The sequence below is a fragment of the Pseudopipra pipra genome, chromosome 5, assembly GCF_036250125.1.
Source record: "Pseudopipra pipra isolate bDixPip1 chromosome 5, bDixPip1.hap1, whole genome shotgun sequence".
NCBI classification, from domain to species: domain Eukaryota; kingdom Metazoa; phylum Chordata; class Aves; order Passeriformes; family Pipridae; genus Pseudopipra; species Pseudopipra pipra.
This window is the reverse complement of record NC_087553.1, coordinates 26,966,644-26,986,046: the sequence shown is the minus strand read 5'-3', so window position 1 is coordinate 26,986,046 and position 19,403 is coordinate 26,966,644.

The following is a 19,403-nucleotide window of genomic DNA, read 5'->3' as shown; positions in this document are numbered from 1 at the left end:
GCAGCTTTTATATGTGCTCTGAGGTAGCATGAGAGTGAAAAGGGTCACTTTTATGCAGGATGAGAAAAATGTTTAACACAGCAGGATCCTGAAAATGTCTTTACTTACGCCTTTACCTTTACCAGTGTAAAAAGACAGATCTGAGCACACCTTCTACAGAAAGGGGTACTGAATTACACCTCCCTTTTTATTCTAAGACTGAGAGAACACTTTAAACTTGCAACAGTTTAATTGTCAGTACCCTAAAACGATACTTACTTAGATGGCCTAAATCGTTTGTTCTGCGTACAAGTTACCTAATGGTTTGCATTTAACAATTTGGATAGCTTTAAGTCCTGCTGCTCCCAGTGCTTGCAGTAAACAAACCTGCAATTTGAAGGCCCAGGTTAAATTTACACATTCAGCAAAATGATCTTGCAGGTTTGGTTATGCCAAGTGAAATCTTTTCCAGAAGGTTAAAGGATTACACATATGATTAAAGGAGTTGCTGCTTACAGATGCTCCCTACATCCACTCCCTAGTGCGGAGTCACTACCCAGGACCCAGCCCAAGCTGCCTTCCTGTTAGGTTCTGACTAGAGTCTGCACAACCTCAATGCCCAGAGTGACCCACCTCACCTTCAGCTGAGCATCTGTTGGTAAGTCAGGCTTGAAGACACTTCTCATAGCATGAATCAGACTGGAGCCTATGTATAAATTGCACCTATGGGCATCACAGACAGATTTATATATGAGAGACTTTCAGGACACAAATCAAGGGACCATAATGTTCTCAAAAGACATAGGGGTAGGCTTGGTGCAACTCCTTCCTGAGCAAGTCTTGCAGGTCTGACTGCAATACTCTGCTCAGGAGAGCAGCCAGGAGCTTCCTGTAGGTGTCAGAGTGACCTTACAGCAGCGAGGTGGCGCCTGGATGCAGGACCAGCTCCTTGTGTGGTTTGTCCCATGCTGATCTGCTTGCCCTAGCCTCAGCCATGAGGGAAACAGTGCTGCATTGTCAGGTTCCATTTCAAAGAAAAAAAAAACAGCAGTAATGGCCCATGGTAGTAGAGATTTGGGCAAAACAAGAGTTAGGTTCCTGCTTACTCTGTCAAGCAGTCAGTTTTCCCCAAGACTGTTTTCATCCCAAACATTTATTTAAATATATTTATGGTCAATCTAGAAGTCAGTACAAGGAAGAGATTGTGCTAGTGAAATGCTCTTTTTTGAGGTAAGGCTTTCAGGGTTTGCACTCAGATTTATAGTAAAGGCACAGCAGGTTTTTGGCATCCAAGAAATGTCTGGATTTCCTTGTATAGGATCTGCTGGATGAATCGCTGCAGTTGGCAGAGATGAGCCATACATCACCTGCATATCCCAGCAGTGTTCACACTTAAGAAAATCCTAAAACTCCTTTCGTCTTAACATTTTCTCCCTTTAGGTCTTTAAGCTGGTTAAGCTCAGGTTTGTTACCAGTACAGCTGAGTCACAGCATGTCCACCTGCTAAATAGCCACACATCTCCCTGGTTTTCATGTGCAAGTTTTGCCACTCACAAGAAGGCCTGGGCACTCACATATAGCAGTACTAGCCTCACCCAGATAAATCTGTGTGCCTGCCCCTGAGTGGAGTGAAGCCAGGGTTACTCCCATAGACACCCAAAGGCTGCACTTGGGCACACTTTTATGGGAGACTAAGAAATTACCATGCTCTAGAGCTGGCAGTAGAGCAGCATCACTGGCACTCCCTAGCACAGCTCTGCTAAAATAAACCAGCTTAGACAAATATTCCTGTGATCCAAGATTTTTTTCCCCAACCCAGAAGCAGGGTAAGCAGCAAGCATGTACACAGTTACAGCAGCAAAGCTTGGAAAGAACAGCCAGTAGCAGTTTCTCCAGCCACCAAATGCCCAGCAGCAGCCTTCCTCTCTTCTCTGCTTCTCAAGCCCTGAGCAACTGCTTGCACAGCCCAGAGCAGTCTCCAGGTCCCAAACACAGCTCCAGAGGCAGCAGTTACCCCCAGGGCATGGGGATGTAGGAGACTGCAGCAATGAACAAACTGCAGAAGAAGATGGTTTCAGAAGGACATTAGTTGAAGGGTCACCTACTGCTTCCCTTTATACCTGACACCTCTGTGAGGTGGTTAATAACCCCTCCCACACCATTTCTTCAAAGAAACTCCCAGGGAGAACCACATAAAGGGAGAAACAATGAGGATTTATCTCACCTGTGAATGAGTTATATCTTTCATGGTCTGAAAAGAGCTGGAAGGACTTTAGATGAGCACATGATTTTAATGCCTTTCACCAGGAGGACAAATATCTTCTATAGTTGTTTCCATGATGATAAAGAAACCCAGAAGGAGTTTTGTATACTCTGTAGGTTGTACGGTTGGTATTGAAAAGTTAACAGCATTAGGTGTGATGGATTTGAGTATGAAATATTCTTAGTCATAGTCAGAAGAAGAGCTGAGCAAACATTTGCGACAGAAAAATATAAGGGTGTGATAGTGGGTTTTGGTTTTTTTCCCCTTCCCCCATTTCTATGAAATTTGCCTGTTTGGCAGCCAGGAATAGTTTTTTGTCAGAGCTGAGACGTGAAGTGAGAGGCTCTGTATGTGTGTGTGTGTGTGCATGGAGAAAGGAAACGGGAGAAGCAGCTGCCTGCAGAGCTGGAAAGCAGCAGCTCCTAAGCTCTGCTGCTAGCTGTCACCTTGGTCTGCTCAAGTGATGCACCACCTAGCAAGAGCCCTGAATTTGGGTCCGTTCCCAGACACCTGGGTCCAACTCTGAGGTCTGCCAAAGACCTCCTGAGAGACCTTACAGAAGACGAGCGTATCAACTAATCATGCTAAGCATGTGTTCAAGTGCTTGTTCAAGGCAATTGTTGGGGGAAAAGGCTGCAGCATATGGGCTCAGTGAGAAAAGCTTGCTCCTGAATTATGCCAGTAGTGGATTTACTGGCGTGCAAGGGAGCTTTGCCCACTCTGGTCCAGCTGCTAAGTGTCCGCGTGCACCCAGGGATGTTTGCAGGTTGTGATAATGTTCCATGGAGGCCAGAACTGCATCTACCCATGTCTGTTGCTGGGAACTGCTAAAGCAAAGCTGTAGCCTAGAAGATTGTATGTACAACATCCCATAGTAACATTTGCCCAGTCAGATGCCTATAACTGATTATAAGCTATGTAGGCAATGTGCTAGAGGTATTTTAAAACCTGCATCTTGCACAGACATAAACATTTTAATAAACAGACTTATGGAAGAAACTGGAAATGGGAACACCTTTGCTACTGTATGTTTAAGTGTTTTGCAAATTGCTGCGTTTACCACACCAAGAAGAGAGTTACTAATGGCAGACAGTGCTGCATGTTTTGTTTATCAATCAAGTGATGTGTAGCAAGATATATTTAATGAGTATATTTTCCTAAGAAAAATCCATGTTTTCTTAAAAGGTCTGTTTTGCTTCATCCCTGTTGTTTCTATAACAGCTATGATCCAGACTAGCTAATTTTGTCTTGTCAGTGGCTGTTCAGCTCTCCCATCTCCAGCTAATTTGCGGGGGTTTTTTCACAGTTCACTGTGTATAAGGGTCTCTTTTTTCTTGTTTAAGGTGATCTTCTCATTCTTATGCAAATGGAACAGCTTGAGGCAGAATGATATCTTTCTTCAATTAATTTAGAAATTACAGTTGTCACCACAAATCAGTATTTCCCTACTTTGGCCAACTTCAAGACATAAGCACTAAAGACCTTTCACTTGTTTAGCATCTCTGGTGATGCAGAGCCAGTATGGTGCTCTGGGATGCATAGATCCATACCTGGGAGAGAATTGCTATGCAGAACACCATTACCTAATATCCTTGTAATATAGCCTCACATAACACTCCTATTTCTTCACCACAGTCCACTGGGGGACAAAACACACATATCCACTTGCTCACTGCAGCCAGCAGCCTCTTCTCTCTTGGCTGGAGACACTGTCTACTGTGGGTAAGAGAGGCAGCAGGCTGGAATGCCATCAAGTACCTTAAACTTGGGATGCTTCTCCCAGAACTGCAAAAAGGGAATAATTAAGAGGCCTGGTTCAGACAAATAATTTCTTCCGGGCTGGCAGAATCTGGACATTAAGATAAAGGAAGATCTGCTGAGCTGGACAAATCTGCTTTTACTGACCATGGGTTTTTTTCTGTCATCCTAAAATTAGAAGAGCGATTCCTCGCTGGACCTGGCACATTAAAGGAATGTCACTCATTTTCCCCACTCATACTGGAGAGTCCAAGTGTGGCTATAATGAGCAAAAAATAATGTCTTCTCTTGGTTCTGTTTTACTATATCAAGTTTAATGTTCCAACCTGGTTAATTTATTTAGCGAGGCTTTAAAAAAACAACAAAACCAAAAACACACCCACCAAAAAAGAGGAAAAAAACCAAAAAACAAATCAAACCAAACAAACCAATGACAACAACAACAACAAAACAAAAAAACCAAACACCAAAGAAAACCAACAAAGACTAGGTTGGTCCAGGAATCCTAAAGCCACAAGAGAGGAAATTAATTTAATGAAAGTCCAAAAATGAAGATTCTGATGTAAAACTAAGACCAAATAAATCTGTATTTCAATGGAAAACAATCCCAGCTGGAAGTCACACTAGTGAACTCTGGACAGAGCCTTCCCCTCCAACATACCACCTGGCAGGGAAACCTCACTCCCTGTGACCCACACAGCCCCTTTCCCATTCTTTGGCAAAGGGATTGGGTTTGTCTATGAGGGGTCCCACATGGAACACCAATGCCTTTTAGGTGTCAGGCTTTGACAGACACAGGTGAACTCATACTCTGCAGTCGGAAGGGGGCTGTTAGGAATGCAGAGCAATTTCTGGTAGAAATCAAAGATATGCAGGGTCCTTGACAGCCCTATCTTTGTGGTTTTGTGGGGGCTCTGACCCCACCATGTCCATTTTTACTTCCTTAAATATCAGAATATGCAAATAGCAGTGATTGAAAGAATGCATCCTGGCCTGGGCATATCTATCTAATCCAGTCTGAGACAGTGTGCTTCTTCATTGGAGATAGGCCCAGAGCAAGGCAGGATTACTAAAGATTCTGATGTGCTCTTTCACCCAAGGGATGTTATTGCTAGAAGCTGTGCGTTTTCTATCGCAAGGTCTTAAATCTTTTTTTTATCACATCTCATTAAGTTTCCATCACCCACCTCTCTGTGTGAAGATGAAAAGCATTATTTTCCCCATTTCAGAGCTGGGGAAAGTCAGGCATGAAGGGCTAAGCTTAAAGCAACCTTTCTAAATGGATACAGGAGGCTTTGGCAGAGTCCTGTGAAGAACCTGGCTTTCCAAGGTTACAGGGCTTACAATTTTAGCCTAAGATCATTTTTTCCCTCCTGTTCAGAGCCCTGACAGTCCTGTGAGAAATCTTATGTAAATACAGGTTGTAGCTGTTGATATAAATCACTGTAAATCAGTAGCTGACATCGAAAGCATAAAGTTGCTTCTTCTTTCCTAATGAATGGGCATTTCATACACCTGACAATGCTGAGAATCACATCTGCCTGCAAGCCTACTCCCATCCCTCACTCTCCCTGTAACTGGAGGCAGTGCTGCCCCCTCCCTGTATCCAGCCATGCAAGCTGTGCTCAGCCCTGCTGCAGAGAAATATCCTTTCAAAAGCTGCTCCTTCTTGTTCACATATCTCATATGCATTGCAGAGTAAAGGGCTTTACTGCATTGCACCCACCCATCCACTCATTCATAATCTGATTTCAGCCCCACTGCAGGATTAAATCCTTTTCTCCTCACCCTCCACACCTTCCACTGCTGGCATCCTCCTTTGTATCAGTCCCATATCTTCACCATAGGTTGGTGGCTTCTCAGGCCCTGTCAGCACAGACAGGGAGGGAGAAAGGCAAACCAGGGCTAGCCACCTTGGCAGCCAAAGCACAGACAGTCCAGTGTTGCTGGCTTTCCAGCAGCATGCCTCTGAGCCAGAACCAGCTAAACACAACAGGAAAGTCTCCCTTAACTTGAAGGCGCTCTGGACTAGGGGCCACTATCAGATATGTCAGTGACCAGCAACTGCAACAATAAAAGTCAAAATGGTTGTCAACATCACACTTCTTAATGTCATCAGTGGCTGAATGGGTGATCCCAGGGAGCATCCAGCATTTCCCATCATGGCTCCTGGGTCTATGCAGGGCTTGCAGGTGCTGCTGCCCTTCTCACCCTTGTAGTGCTCTGGCATAGACTAGTGCTTGCTGGGGAAACCAGCATCCTCACGGAGCAGCACATCATTCATATTGTACAACCATCCCTCGTGCTCAGAAATGTGCTTGTCTCCAGCCAGCTGTGCTGATATTTCAGTCCAGAAACCTTGGCAGCACTGACTAAAAGGGTGAGTAGCTGTTGGAAACCCTTCCTGAACCTGTGCCGAATTCAGAGCCTGCTTTCAACAAGGGGCAAGGAGGGGCAGAGCAGAGGGAACACATCATATGCAGCCTGGGAGAAAATACAGCACAAGTCCTGGGCAGCTGGTTTGCCATGGCTGAATAAACTAAATCTGGACTAGTGTGTGGTGAGAATAAATGCATCAGAACCCAGTGGAATAGGAAAGCTGTCCAGGTAGATCTCTTCTCCTTTTTCAGGCTGGACTACATGGCTTTGCTCCATTGACTTGCAGGACAGAAATCTTTGATTTTTGAAGCTGATTATCTGGCTAAGAGATGACAGGGAAGAGAGGAGCAGTAGCTCTCAACCCCCAATAGCCTATCTAGGGAGTGAATGAAAGTGACAAAAACCTGCCAGCACACTGCCTACACATGCAGAAATTCTGTTTCCAGTCTCCTGGGGGCGACTTCTCCTGAAAATCCCTTTCCTGGGAGGAAAAAAAAAATCACTCCATATATGTGTCTATATGTGATTTTTTTCTGCTTGATTTAGACCTATACAAACAATGACACTATGACAGTCATCACATTTGTGTCAAAGGAATGGGACACCCTTGCAGCTCTGGGCTGTGACAGACTGGTACCTGGGATGACCCCGGTGCAGGGCGGTACCTGCAGTAACGACTACCCCACACGCTGTGGGCGCGATGAGAGATGACAGCTTTAATTGCTAACTGCAGAAACGGAGAGCATGGAGGCAGAGGTGCAAAGGAGATGCAGGAGGAGGCCATGCGTGGGATCTCCCCATCCCGCTCACGTTGTATCCCTGCCTCCTTACCTAGACTGAGAGAAGAGTCCACAGGGAGTGTAAAATGCAACGGGAGGAGGATGGCATGTGTTTCTCCTTCAGACACACTCGCCCTTGCAGCGCTAGGTGCAATTTACATATGAATGCTGTGGTGTTCTTCATAAGCAAGAATTAAGAGAACAAAAGGGTGCAGGAAGTGAGGGTAAGGGAAAGGGAAAAAAGACAAGACAGAAACTGGAGGTGGTGACAGGCACCCAGAGGCAAGGTTACCACTCAGTTATTCAGTGTTGTCCTTGCTGACATGCAGTCCAAGGGTATAATTTAAGAAAGAGTTGCCTTCCTATGCTTTGTCCCCATCCTGCCTGGCTGCCTGATCTGTTCTGCCCTGATTTCTGAACACTCGTGCAGCATCTTTCTAGAGTGGACACAACAGGCTGAGCTTTTGCAACCCGAAGAGAACTACTCTTAGCAGTGGAGCCCTCTCTTATTGTGTATTACATGCTTTTGCACAAGACTTACAGCCACATGTACACTCAGGATGAAAAAATTAAATCGATTTGGAGAAATGAATTCAAATGGTGCCTTGGGGACCTTGGGTCCCCAAGGTCAAGGTTTGTAAGCACACAGGCTAAGGTACAAATTCCCAGTGAGGCACACACAGATCACAATACAGAAATTCAGAATCCTATTTGACAGAAAATAAAACAATAGAACATGGATGTGCGAGTGTACCTATTTAGTTAGGGAGTTCCTTAAAAGTAGTTACCGGTAAAACAAGATTTCTGCTATGAACAGAGAATTCAGTCTCTTATTAATTTATTCAAGATCCTCAGATTGCTCAACTCTCAATTTCATTAAATAGGGGTTAAATTCTCAGCAATTCTTCTGACAAAGGGGTCTCCAAAATCTGGAAGACTATCCAAATATAACTTTAAGGATGTTGCAGCCAGAATAACTGAGTAAAGATAGGAGTGTTAGAAAAAGAGAAAGAAAGTGTGAGAGCATGTGTGAGATAGCTTCACTTTCATGCAAGTGAAGTAAGGAGAATTATAACTCTCCTTAAGTTTTGTGTCAAGTAGAGCTGAGGTTCCTGCTGCTGGGTTTTGATCAGCCTGCTTTCATTTCAGCCTTCTTCTCCTTCTTTCTTTCTCTTTTGCTATGTGAAGGACCTATATTTTTATGGAAAACTTACATTGTTTCTTATGGAGTCTTTTAGATTTGTATGCATTAACAAGGAGGTTAAAAGTTCTGCCCAGGGCAGTACTGGCAGAGAATAAAAGGCTGTTATTTCTGGGCTGAGTCAGAGGGAGTGGTAGATAGATTTTTCTCCTGGGGGCACAAAGGAGGTGTCGGGGAGCCATTACCTTGAAATCCCAGCCAGAGCAGGTTCACGATGTGCTAACAACTCTTCCAGCCTCTCTCTGGGTACTGGGCTTTGTCCACAGAAGGGACAGAAATTGAAATGAATATGCCAGTGTTTCTCAAGAAATAGAACTTGGTAATGTTTCAATTACTTAAACATTTCAAAATCATGTTTTCAGTTCTCATATTTCTTTTTTATTGAATTTTCCAGTTTTGTTACTTTTTATAGCTTTTAACTATGTTCTGATGTCAGCATATATAACCTTCACATCAAGAAATTATGTGAAAAAAGTAGTGAAGAAAAATCCCTAACCAAAAATAGTATTTTCAAATGCAGTTCGGCACTTTCTGAAAATAATTTTTTTAATATATAAGTTCTCTCTTACCACATTCTCTGAAAAGGAATTTTAAAAAATTCATTCAACTTTTATCCAAGGAATAGCAAAACAAACAAAACCCACAACCATTGAGATGAAGAAGTTTTCAATGAGACACTTCTGCCTAGCCTTGCTCACTGCAATGTCTGTCTGGATGAGTGACAGGCCACAAACTATCTACAGAAATCACCTGCCAAATCATTTCAAATTAAGTGTGCAAGGAAACCATGACATGCTCTCGAACAATTCAGAGAGTCATCTCTGCTATCTGCTATCTGTGACTGCCCAGCTGTACCGAGGGAGCTGCCAGCCAGCCCCCAGCCTCGCTGCACCAGCAAAGGGGGTTGAAGCCTTGAGAAGGAGGGGAAGGCACTGACAGGCTGAAAGTTCGGAGTGCTGGGTACACTAGAGCCCGACCCTCTGTTGCTGCCCCACTTGGAGGTAGGATAGGAGGACGTGGAGCTTGTGCAGGAATCATAGCCTCGACTGCCTTCTTCCTCAGGTTCCCTAGTCTTCCCACCAGCCAGTCAGTGCAATGGGTTTTCAAGAAAGTCATTCGGTCCATTGCAGTCAATTAATCAGAGGAAGTCGCACACTCCGTCTGCTGTTACAAGCCATTGGGAAGAGTTTCTGTAATCCTGCCTTTGAACTCCGCGGTTATTGCCGTTTACAATGGGTTTATTAGAGGCTTAATTGAATTGGTCCTGCTCGCAGTGCTCTTTGCTAACGCGACGGCCATTAGCGGCTGCTAATGAGGGAATCCAGAGGATTACTGCATCAATTATCAGGTTTGTTTTGGACCAGAGGGGCAGCCCACAGCGAGCTCGGGTGAATTCAACTCACGAGTGCGACGCATCGAGCATGCGGGAAGGCGATGTGCTCACTGCTTCCGCATCTTGGAGAGGCGCTCACTGTCACATCCCCATCTGCTGGTCCTCAGCCCTCCGGGCGGTCATCCTTATCCTGCAGTGGGAAGGACCAGTACACCTCGCTGCCACTGGAGGAAGAAACACCTGCTTTGGGGGAAACCACCAAGAGAAAGTACCCAAAGCCACAGGAAAGGAAGTAAGAGACCATACTCTTTCAAAAAGAGACAAACTATTTGTTTGCTAGAAATGGCTGGTGGGGCCTTGTTTTCCATAACCAGAGAGCCAGAAAAGTTGGTGTGTACCCTGAATAGGAAAGCATATTGCAAGTGAAACAATACTGCAGTGTGCAGATCCTTACTCGTACTTCAGATAGGTGAACATCTCCATCTTTAGAGAAAGGACAAACTCCTCTCCTAGGAGAGAGGGGGCTGTTGTGGGAGGAGAAGGAGAGAAGGGAGGGAGCAATAGTCTTCCACACTGGGAATAGGATGCTATACACAGCCAAGACCTCCCAGCAGGAAGGAAGCATCAGTCGCAGCCTGCCTTGCTGAGCAGCAGTGTGCTCTCCAAGCCCCGAAGGGGAAGCAGGGGGCCTGGCTCTGCCTGGCTGTGAACAAGTGCTGGGGATGCAGCATAGGTCGGCTGGTCTGTGCCTGCCAGGACTACGGGATGCGGCTGCCCATCTGCTGCCTTGCTACACTGCCAAGTGAAAACAGGGAGGTAGATTTTTTTCTTTTTTGATTTTTTTCCCTCTCCCGTCTCCCTTCCCCGCAGCTCATTTTTCTTCTGTGTTTCAGATAAGAAAGCGTTCATGAGCAGTGTTAATTATGTTCTGTGGAGGTGAATATGGGTCTGCCGGGTTGCAGCAGACAGGGTCTCTTGGCTTCTGTGCCTGAGGCAGCTCCTTTGCTGTTCTGCCATGCTGATGTGGAGTGCAAGGAAACCTTGCACATGGACCTACTGCGGAGCTGGAGTCAGGCTGCAGGGTGCCTGCCCGTGCCCCAGCCAATGGTCTCCCATGCCATGGGACCCATGGATACTGCAGAAAGGAGGTCCAGCCGTCTAATGGGTGAAGGCTGTGAGTGGAAAGGAAGGGAAGAAGGGACTAGTGAGGGAAAAAGCAAGGAGATGATCATGAGGTGGGAAGATGATGACACTAGAGGAATAAAGTGTCCCTGTTGGGGAGCCTTAGAGAAACTGAGAATCTGGTGATCCTTTTTGCATTAGACATTTTCAAATGTGATGACAATTACATTTTTAAAAAATTATGTTGGAAGAAGTCAAGCTTGCCTCCCCGGCCCCACAAACTCATTTTCTTCTCTTTCCCTGGCTTGTAGTTGCAGTAGGAGACCTCTTTTGAAAGGTTGCCTGAGGGGGAGAGATTAACACAAAAACACATCTTCTCCATGCTCCTGAGCTAGAGGAATTAGGACCGGCAATGAGTTTCTGGTTGGGAGACAAAAAGGCAGTGAAGAGGATAACCATCGAACCACTAGTAAAAAGGACCAGCTTCAACCAGTTGTCCCAGTGAATGGAAGACCCAAGTAAAACGATGAGGAAGTGAATTTCCAGCAGATCTCTTATTTCTTCACACAGTCCTGAGGAACCACAACGTAAAGGGAGAAAATTGAGTTTCTGCTCTGAGGGGTGCCAAAGCTAAGCAAGCCCTGAAGGGCAGAAGGAGGGCAAAAGCGGAGACCACTGAAGAGAGGAGCTTTCCAGCAACAGGAAGAACAAGACATTACCAAATTTGGATCAAAATGATACTGGGAGGAAAGGAAAAAAGCCTCTTGCTGAGGTGGAGTAGGCTAATCATTAGCTCTCCTGAGTGGTGGAGGGGGAGGGAGGCTGCCAGAGAAACCGGTGGGGACCTGAGGAGCTAACAAGAGCAGCTATTTCCATTTCAAATGGAAAGGCGAGAGGAGATCAAACACATTTCACAGTAATGATCCAGAGCCTTTCCCTGAACACTGAGCCACACAAACGCTCAGGATAATTGAAGCCACATGCAGCTAAGATGGAGAAGCTAAAATCTGCACAAGGGAGCTGGGGGGAAAATCATCCACAAAGCAAACATAAAATCCCAGCCTGCAACAAACAAACAGCTCTGCAATTCCCTAGCACTGGTCTCCCCACCCTCCAGTTTGCCTACCACAGGCGACCAAGAAGTGCTCTGTAAAATAACACCACCCCACTCTTTCTACAGCTCCTCAAAATCCATGGGCACCTATTCCCAATCCCATGGGTGAATGAGCCTGTGAAAAAAAAATTAAAAATTGTTAGTAAATAAACCATTTGTGTTAAACCTCGGTTTCAGATAGTTATGGAGTAAGAATGTCAGTAAACACAAGATGGGCTTGAGATCTTTTTGCTTATTCATCCATTTTCTAAAAAGACTAAGGTGACTTCTGTTTAGAACTAGTGAGGAATACTGATCAACTGCTCGTTGCTGTCATTCCTTAATCTCCTGCTGAGACTGCATTAAGTGTATTAACTGGTAGTTTGATATGGTCCCATTCTTCCTATCTGGAAACTAGCCTGAGATCCACCAGCCTACTTCAGAGAGAGATATTTGTTGCCGTTGTCATCACTACCTCGGGATTTAAGAAACTATCAGTTCCAAAGTCATAAACACTGATTACCTTACCCAGCCCCAGATTTCTAAATGCCATCTAAGAGCAAATCTGAGTCCTAGTATCATTCTTGCAGTCCAGGAGCCTTTGGACAAGGGAGAAAAATGTTTCCATGTTGCAGAAAAGATGAAGGTCAGGTTTATTTAGCATAAAATGTAGTGTGTTTTTTTGTTCAGTTAATCCAAACTTAGTAATGCTTGCCCCAGGTTTGAAGTACTTTTGTTAGAAACAATCCACAATGGTATCAAGCACCTCAAAAACTCTTAGCCCTTCCTCCTTCTCCATAGTCACCTTGATCAAACTATGTCAGAAAACTAGGGCTTTTTGCACTGGCAGCAGAGCCGGGAACACCTTCATAGAGAGGGATAAGACCACTCTGCAGAGCACTGGGTCTTTTCTTCAGTTGGAAACAGAAGCCTACGAGCCTCCTGCTACCCATTACTTAACTTATGCACAGCAGTAGGAAGAAGAGGGAAAGCAGTTTCTAAGGTAACCGCACACCCAGCGCCTTGGACTGTGCAGAACACAGCCAGCTGCTGGGAACAGCTGGGAGGCAATGGACAGCATGCAGGTGAGTGCTGTCCCTGGCAAGAAGCTCCACACAGCACCAGGAAGGCATGATGCTGCACTGAGCCAACTGAAGGAAAGACCCTGCATGGGCCATGCTCCAACAACCCCATCCTGCAGGGACCAGGATGTGGGTCCCCGCATGCAGGTGCAAGGAAACCCTCTTGGAGCACGTCAATGTGGAGGCTTGCTGCAAATCCCACAGTGTTTCCTCCTTCCTCCAGCCAGGTTCTGAAGGCTGCTCATCACCTCAGCTGCCTGTCTCCTTCTCCACAATCTCACACTGAAGATTTGCCTCACAAGAGATACTTTCAATCCCTGTAGCCTGTCCTTCTCCAAGGGTCAGCTATCATTGGCAGCAAGAGATAAGAAGTCTGCACAGAAAAAGCAGTTCCAGCTCAGGGCTAAGGTGGGACAGAGCCTTATGGTAAAATGGCTGAGAGATCTCCAGGTCAAACCAAGGGCTGTCCTCTCCTTGATGTGGCCAGTCCCCAGTACTATTCATAGGAGTTAGTTGTAGGAGGAGTTTCAAACCCTCCAGAGCTGAAATGAGAGAACTGAGGTACCTAGAGATGGGAATCCACTGGTCTGAGCTGAGGCTCATGAGTGGTATGCATGAACCAAGGTGCAGGTCTGTGTAGGTGCTCCGGGGATCAGGCCATGTCTGCACCCATATTTTATGTGCGTTAGAGACAAGGCAGTGAACACTGATAGCCCCAGGGGAGTCTGGTCCCCAGCCATGACCAAGCACATTGTGGATGCAGTTTGCTCCCATCTCCGAGGGAGGTCACCCAAACCACCAAATAGCAGCCTGGCCAAACTGGTGTGAGTTTTGAACCCTGTTCCAGGGTTGAAGTTTCTGGCTCGATGTCATGAGAGTTTGGTCTGAGCCTAGCTGGATAAAGCTAGAGCTGAGACACAAAGCAGTGCTGAAGTGGACATGGAGCTGGGTTGCAAGGGATGTCACCAACATAGTGTGTCACCACCTCAGAGTCCAGACCAGGGAGGAAGAGAGGGGGTGCACATATGTGCTGTGAGTCTGCATGTGGGGCACATGCCAATGCCCAAAGCATGAAGGAACCTCTGTAAACAAGCATGTGAGTGAGATAGTGTGCTTGGGGCACAGGAGGGGGTGAAACAGCCCCAGTGGCTCTCAAAGCAACCCACAGTATGTAGCCCTCCTCATGTACAGGCTACACTGGACTCCACAGAAACCCCTTTTGCAATGCAGAGCCCTGGACATCAACAATCCTGGAAGGAAGAACCTCCTTTAGCATCTGCAGCATATAGACGTGTGTGTGTGTGCAAGCCAGACCCAGGTGTGAACCCGGTGTGCATGTGTGTGCATTCAGGGTAGACAGAGGTACACAACACACACAGGTGTTCTGTGCCAGTGAGTGAAAGCCCAGACACTTATTTCTGAGTCCATTTGGTAAAATACGGGCAGCAGAGCCTCTGCCTGTGCAGTACATGGGAGCACCTCAGCCAGCTGGCAGCCCCACCTTGTGCTGCAGCCAGCACCAACGCAGCCTTGCCTGATATTGAAACCATTACTCTTCACCATTCCCTCACCCTGTGCTGCCTCTTCATCCCCCAAGAAGCTTGAAGCTAAAATTATACACCCGAATAATTATTCCGTGGCTTGAAAACAATCTTCCTCCCTTACCACCCTTTTCTTTGACGAGTGTGTTTAATATCAAATTATTTATAACCCAGCCTCGCGGTCAAGCTTTTAATAAAAGAGCTGCCAGAGACTTTTAAAAGCATCGTATTCACTCAACTAGCCACATTATGCTGAGTAAGGGCTGCAGGGCTTTAGCGGAAGGAGTCTTGCTGCTGAAAATCCCCCCAGTCCATGTGCGCACGTGTTTTACTCACTCACAGTGTCTCTTGTTCTTTCCATGTCATTTGTTCTGTCTCTGCTCCCTTCCCCTATCTAGATCTGTAGTCTCTGCCTGGCTATCATGAAATTACTGCCAGTACTGATGTCTACAAATAAAAGAATGATTAAAAAGGGATTTTTCAGTGCCACATGGATTTTTCCTTCCATAGAATTACGCATAACCAAAGAGAGGTCAAATAAATGAAGGAATGGATCCTCTAACCCTCCTTGCTTCCTTCCTCAGCTTTATCTGCTTCTTTTCACTGCACTAACGTTTTTCTTCTCTAAGAGTATATATGCACATATATATATATATTCCTCTCCCCCTTCAGCATGTAATATTGATGAATTCTGCTCCCCTAAATGAAGGTTTATTGGAGAAGAAGCCTGCAGTTCATCCTCAGCAGGAGGAATGCAAATGTGTTGAAATCCTAGGAGGGATGGGACAGCAAAATACAAGGGATGCTGCAGCAGCTGCCAGATCATGTTTGATTCTGCGCATGGGCACAGACAGGAGCAGGGCAGGAAAGCTGCCCTGAGCAGCACCAACCCTCTTATTTCCCCAAGCAAGAGGCAAAAACATGCTGTCCGAATAGGAAGCTTATTTATATAGAACTTATGCCTTGAATTATAGGGGAGGGCCAAGCTACTGTTAGCACAGATGTAAATCTGTGGCCAGTGAAGCTAAAAGGGAGTTATTCCAGATTTACACTCCCATCAGGGGGGTTTATACATGTAGTTTTCCACAGTGCCTTCTGCCATCCCAGGCATCACTGCACATGTCTAACTTTCATGGGCTCTGGCAGGAATAAAGCATGCATAACAACTTGGTAATCAATCCCCTCAGGGTCTGATGTAAAAGACTTGCCCCCAGGGGATCTAAGCACTTGGAAGAAGAAAACCAACAACAACCCATAACATTTAGGAAGTTGTGCTTTTCTTTGCATCCTCCAAGGAGCAAAGCTATCACGCCTGTTCATCCCTGTGTGTAATTGGACTCTGAGTGCCAAGTGAGGAACATCAAAGAGGTGAGATTTGTATACAGCCCTCCAAGTGAAATGCTGTTCCTGAGCATCTGGCATTCAGGTAAGAAGAGGTGGAGCTAGGAGGCCTCTAGCATCCCTGCATCCGTCTGAGGTCCCAGACCACAGCATTGCTCAAAAGAGCTACTGACCCCTTTTTAAATGCTCTATCAACCCCTACATCTGAGAAGGCAATCTATGTTCTCCATTAGGGGCAGAGTGATCAGATTAGGCAAGATGACAGTGAGGGAAGGCACAAGTGAGAAGGGGTCAGGTGCCAAGGGTCTTTCCCCAGTCTTCCAAGTCACTAAACCACCCTGGTTTTCCCCAAGTCATAGAATCACAGAATGGTTTGTGCTGGAAGAGTTGGCTTAAAAATCATCTAGTTCCAACCCCCTGCCATGACAGGGACACCCTCCATTAGACCAGGTTGCTCAAAGTCCCATCCGGCTTGGCCTTGAACACTTCCAGGGATGGGAAATATGAAAGCCTCCCCTGATGCAGAGAGGAGCATAACAAGAATTTCCCAAGCTCTAACGCTATCAACCCCTTGAAATTAGTGCTGCACTGACACCCCTAAGCCTCACTGCCATCTACACTAACTGTCTTCATTTTAAAGTGATTAAAAACCTTGGAAAATCCCTTTTGAAAGTCCCTCAGACAGTAGCCAAGCCCAGTGAAGCCAAACAGGAGCAACAGTAGCTAACCCAATGCTTGTTGCATGCCTCAAGTGACCCTACCAAACCTACTGCCATACTATCTGCCCCAAGAGCCACAGCATCTTCGCTGGCCTTGCAGACATCTACTGAAGCCAGATGTACTAGGGGATTTGTAAGGGTTCTCATGAGCTCTGTTCAGCATCACATGCTCCCTGGCCACAGCCAACCCAGGGAAAGAACCATAAATCCCATTTCACAGATGAAAGGAGTGATGCACGGAGAGGTGGACCATTTCACAGTCAAATCCCCCATGCAGATGCCTAGTACCTTTGTACCCCAGCCCTTCCCAAATCCTTTGGAGCAGCCCAAACCCCTTTCAATGTGCTGCTCCCACTCTATGACTTGTGGTGATGGAAGGTGCCTATTGCTCCCCCTCCTTCTCTGTGTACTGGCAGCTGAATGCGTTATTTTTGTCCCCAGTTCAGAAGGCAGTTTCATGCATCCCACTGTGTGGCTTATCTTCTGCAATTAGCACTTCCCGCCATATCTGATAGGAGGGAAGGGCTCAGCCGCCCCTGATTAATTGCCAAGTATTTGCTTTCTTTTCCACTTCTGTGGCCTGGAATTAATTAGTTTATCCCTCTTATTCCTTTCATGGGCCAGAGCGTTCTCCTTTTTTGCACAATTATATATAATAGCAACGCTTGAAATCCCCTGGGGAACAGTTGAGAGAGGCTCTCAATGGGGAGGAAAGGAACCTGAAAGCAGGGAGATTACTAAAGTTCATATGTCCTATAGCTTCCCTGCGGTCTTAAAATATTATCCTCTGACTCCAGCACAAATTCCTTCCATGCACCACCTACCTTGCTGCCTTCTCCAGGTTTTTCAGTGAGTTAATGCCTAAACAGCAGGAAAAGCTTGCAGACCTAAATCCCAAGTGTGAACAAGGGACACAAAGGCAGGCCCCTCCTTGGCTGGACACCTTCAGGTGCTGCAGAAAAACACTTGCATCACAGCCCAGCAGGGGCAATCTAGAAATACTTGCCTAGCCCCTATAATGTGCATAGTTATAGGAACATCGGCTCTAATTTGAGGGAGATACTACAGTTTAGATGCAGCAGTTAAACAGTGTCTGGCTGAAGAGGATCACTCCCGTAGCTCCCTCAAAAGCAAGCCAACAGCATGCTGCTGACTTGGGAGAAAGGAGTGCAGAAGGTTCCTGAGAGCAGAACAAGAAGACCATGTCCAGTCCCTCCCTTGCAAATGTGGGTGGCACTGGAACCAGTGTTCACATCTCAGCTTTGTTTTCCTGAACAGTAGTGTAAATCAGGAATAAATGATCCTGAAGGCACTGTTACTGAAAACAATTCTTGATCCTTTGGCCAAAAGGAGAAGGCTCTTTTTTGATATTTTTTTATTATCTCCAAACCAGGTCTTGTCTAGAAACTGCAGCCCTTGGGGAACAGTATATGGGGCAGTCCTCCACCTAGCTTGGGGAAAAATGAAGGCATCTGGGAAGGAGTGAGGCAGAACTTCATCAGTTTGCAAACTGTTGGCAGTAGATCCATTTAAGCCCATATTTACTGAGGTTTATAGACCCATAATTTTTACCTTGGTTCTTATCTCATTCACACCCATCATTAGGCAATTTGATCTTTACAGTCCACAGCACCTGGGCCACCTCACTTACATATCTCTTTAAGCTGGGACTTATGCCTCAGATGGCTGTATTTGACCCATCATAGCCTGAGTTTCAGTATGCTTTTCAGGTGTCAAGGTTCCTGTGCATTAAAATTTCAGTGCTATCTCACCTAAAGATGTGGCACGATGATGCAGCCAGGATGCTGCCCCCAGCTTTCAGACTGTCAGGATGAGTGGTTTCATCTGGGTTGCGGAGGGAGGGATTCCAGGACACTTAGCCAAAAATTAGGCGAGCACTTGTTTTCCCACTGGAATACCTGCAGAGCTAAATCTATTCAGCTTTGAGTCAAAGAGCAGACAGCAGGTCAACTCTTATGGGTGTAAAATAGATGGGATGATGAGGCAAGACAGTGTGCCTAAGACCCTGACACCCAGTTCTTTGAACTGACATTTCTCTCCCCCTGCTCCCTTGCCTCTTGTCTCTACCTTCATTTGGCTGTCTTAATCATTAGCAGTGCCTAGTTGTCTCCCCTACAATCCTTTCAGGTAGACTAGAGGTGATAAAACCTGTGGAAGGCGAAGCCCCTGCATTGCCTGAGCTGCAAATCAAGAAGCAGATGAGGACTGCAGGCAGGGCGTCACGGCATCTCCTGCAGCTCTGCTCCCCTTCCTTTCTCTCCTTTTCCCTCTCCTGACTTGTAGCTCTGTCAGTTCAAACATCACAGACCCTTCTGAACTTTCTCTACAGGCAGGGTGTGAACGGAGCACAGCCATGCCTGGATGCAGAGATACCTGTGTGTCAAGGGGGGGAAGTGGGTCAAGGGCTGGCCAGGCACACAGTGTGGAGCTAGGAAATGCAAGCATGCTAGGTATACTGCACACACACTTACATCCTATTATTTGATATGGTCTGCACCCTTCAGTGTATACTGTATGCTCCAGAGAGTATCTGCTGAGCAAAAGGCATTAACATACAAAAAGGAGAGAGCTTGCTTTAAAGCAACTGTATATATCCATCCAGAGTGTGTCATAATCAGTGAGTCGTTTCAGGGGAAATGGTTGCATCTTTCTCCTTGGGAAGGCACCTAGGTGAGCACTGGTAGGCTCTCCCTTGATTCAGCATGGTGTTGAGGGAAAAGGCATTTCTTTGCTCTCAGATTCAAAAGGATAAAAAACACCCACAGCTGTTTCTCTCATCCATTTTTCTGGGA